The sequence below is a fragment of the Camelus bactrianus genome, chromosome X, assembly GCF_048773025.1.
Source record: "Camelus bactrianus isolate YW-2024 breed Bactrian camel chromosome X, ASM4877302v1, whole genome shotgun sequence".
In the NCBI taxonomy this organism is placed as follows: Eukaryota; Metazoa; Chordata; class Mammalia; order Artiodactyla; family Camelidae; genus Camelus; species Camelus bactrianus.
In genome coordinates this window covers 71,635,058-71,638,660 of record NC_133575.1, presented here as the reverse complement: position 1 = coordinate 71,638,660, position 3,603 = coordinate 71,635,058, and the positions used below count along the sequence as shown (strand labels likewise).

Below are 3,603 nucleotides of genomic sequence, written 5' to 3'. Positions count from 1 at the left end.
TGAATGGGAAAAAAGAATTTGTAAGCAAAATGACTAAGCCAGGAAGCCCAGTTTTCTAAGCTGGGCAGATCAATGGAAATGGTTATCAGGTATTTGGAGATTTAGATGAAACCTTGGTCTCATCTCAAAGAGGTGGGCCCTCACCTCTGGCTGAAACATTCCACACACTCATGCAAAGACCTTGTTCATAAAGAATTCATTGCAACCAGAGAATATTGGGAAGTTAGCCACCAGTCAAAAATAGCCAAACACACAGTTCAATAAGACAGTGTAAATAAGCACCACCAGAATAAGCAGGCATGTATACACTTCAAATAATATGATAAGCAGACACCGATTTTAAAACAACTGCTATGCTTAAAGAGGTATTACGTAAGGGAATAGCAAACTATTAAGAAGTGAAGAAAAAGCATACAAGAAAAGAAGCAAACAGAATTTTTGGAAATGAAAAAAATCAACTTGGTAACATTGATGTATTTGACTAAACATTGGACACAGCAGAAAAGAAAATTGTGAACTAAATTGTAGATCTGAAGCAATTTTATAGAATGCAGTATAGAGAAAGAAAAAGAAAATGCAGAAAAAGGGCACCAACTGCAGCAGAAATAGTTAAAAGTCATGTCTGAACAGAATTCTAGAATAAATGAGAGAAAAGAATAGTTGAGGCAGAAGTAATAAATGAAGAGATAATAGCTAAGAATTTTCTGTTTTTTAGAATTGGTAAAGGAAACAAGCTACTTATGCAAAATGCTTAGAGAATACAAAGAATAAAAGCAAAAATAAGTCCACACATAGAAAAATCTTAGTGAAAATGGAAAAAAAACCCCACAAAGGTAAAGGGAAACTAAGCAGCCAGACCGGAAAAAAAAAAAAAAAAAAGATTACTTTGAAAAAAACAGTATTTACACCAACAACTAGGTTACAACTAGGTTTTCAATTGTGGCAGTGATTATCCTATGTACTCAGTGCATTAAAAAAATAAATATATAAATGGCAGCCTAAGATTCTAAATAAGCCCAGTAAAAAGTACCTTTCATAATGAGAGTGAACTAAAGATATTTCCAGACAAATGGAAACTAAGAGAGTTTTCCATCAGCAGAAGATCAATAAAGAAATTTTAAAGATATATTTTAGGTGGAAGGAAAGTAGTCTCAGATGGAACGATTGAAATGCAAAAAATAAAGAGCAAATTAAGAGGTTAATATGTGGACAAACGTAAAAATGCATATTGATCATATAAATAGCAGTAATTACATTTATCAAGGTTAAATATAAAACAATAACAACAACAACAACAAAAAAAAAAGTTTAAACTACCAGGATAAAATTTAATTTGTGAGAAGGTTGTTAAAATTCTACAGACTAGAAACAGGCTGAAAACACTACTCAGGTACAAACACATCCAAGCTACTTTTCATGCAATAGACACATTGACTCTGAAAGGCAAGCCATGAGCCCAGAGGGTGGAGCTGAGAAACACAGAGCATCATTTTGTGGCCTTGAAACCTAATGGAGTTTGTCAGGCTGGATTTTGAAATTGCTTGGGATCAGTTACTCTTTCATTCTCTCCGTATGGAAAAAGAATGTCGGTAACTGTTATCCTATGCCTGTACCACATCTGCATTTTGGGAGCAGATAAATTTTCTCTTTAGTTTTACAATTCACATGAAACAGAATTGCTCCCCAGAATGGATCATACCCAGAATCTCATCCATATCTAATTTAGATTATTTTGATGATATGATTTGGGACTTCTGAGCTGATAAAATTTAGGTTTGGGTTTTTGTTGTTGTTGTTGTTTGGGGGATCTTTTGCCAGTTTGTTTTGTTGATGCCTGTATGCTCAGGTCTTGACCGCGTACTTCCGCAGTGGGTATAGCCGCTACTTCCGTTGCTGCTTCTTGGTCTTCGGTGTCTCTTCCCGATGCATGGCGTGCGTTTTCTTGTGTCACAGATCCAGGGCCTTGAACTTCTTGCCCTTATAGAATTTCCTGAGGTTCTCTTTGTGCGTCTGGCTAATGACAGTGAGAACAGGAGCAATGGATTTGTGAACAACTCGGATCTTGGAGAGGTTAGAAGCCGGGCCACCTGTCAGTTTAATGACATCCAGCTGGGACAGCACAACCTTTAGGTCCTCCAGATGTTCCAGCAGCTCCCCCTTCTCGCAGGGAAAGTCTGGAGCCTTAATCTTAGTCATGGCTGAGCAAGGTACCACCACCGCCTTCTCAGAGGGAAAGAGCATAATTTGGAACTTTGAATTGATGCTATTGGGGACTTTTGGGGGCTTTAAGATGGGGTGAATATATTTTGCATGTGGGACAGACATGAATCCTTGTGAGCCAGAAAACAGACTGTGATAAGCTGAATAATGCTTCTCTCTGTCCCACAAAGATAACAATATTTGAATCTGTATAACCTACAAATGTTACCTTACATGGCAAAATGATCTTTGCATAAGTAATTAAGTTTAAAAACCTTGCAATGGAGAGATTATCCCAGATTAGCCAAGCGGGCCCAATTAATCATAGGAGTCTCTAAAGTAAAGAACTTGTCCCGGCTGTGATTAGGGGAAAAGGGTCAGAGGAATGCAATCTGAAAAGAACTCTAACTGCCCTTGCTGGCTTTGAACATGGAGAAAGGAAACTGTGAGTCAGAGACCTCTACAAACTGGAAAAGACAAGAAACTAGATTCTGTACTGGAGCCTCCAAAAAGGAACGCAGTCTTGCTGACAGCTTGGTTTTAGCCCAGTGATACTCATGTTGAATTTATGATTTACCAGATTGTAAAATAATGGATCTGTGTTGCTTTAAGCCACTAAGTTTATGGTCATTTGTTAGAGAGGCAATAGAAAATTAAGACAATTATGTGTATTGTAATTTTGAGAATAATCCATAAAATAATCAAAACAATGTATAATTTAGGAAAACAGAATTGGTAAAATTAATTTAGCTAACAAAAAATAGAAGCAAAATGGTGAGTAAAAGCTATAGAATGTATGAGACAAATACAAAGCAAAAAAAAAAAAGATTTGTATTTCTTTCAAATATATCATGAATTACCTTAAATGAAAATGGACTAAATCCTCAAGATTATCAGGGATGATTTAAAAATTACAACATAAGTGCACAGAAAGATTGAAAGAAAATGATTGACAAATATCCCATGAAAATACTAGTGACATAAAAGCCATGTAGCTATATTTTTATCAAACAAAATATTCTTTAGGGCAAAAATCATTGCTAAGATTAAAGTGGATCTCTTCACAATATTTAAATGTTCAATTCACCAAGAACATATTAATTCTAGGTTTGAATTCACTTAAAACAGTCTCAAAATAAATATAGAGAAAAACAACAGAATTAATAGAAAATTTTAAAAAACATAGTAGGAGATTTTAACCCACTTTCCTCAACAGTGGATTGAACAAGTTATAAAGATACAGAAGATTTAAACAAGAATTAGAAAACATTACCTGAATAATGTACATCTAAGACTAAAATCAACAATAGCAATGTACCTATTTTTTCAAGAGCACACAAAATAAGGGAAGAGACTATAGATCTACCCATATATAGACACTTGATTTATGACTAATATGACACT

The 3,603-nt window shown here is 35.1% G+C and overlaps 1 pseudogene; it reads right to left on the bottom strand.

The window, feature by feature from the left end:
- Positions 1-1,842: 1,842 nt before the first annotated feature.
- LOC141576237 (large ribosomal subunit protein uL29 pseudogene) lies at positions 1,843-2,196 on the bottom strand (annotated as a pseudogene).
- Between the last annotated feature and the right edge of the window lie 1,407 nt (positions 2,197-3,603).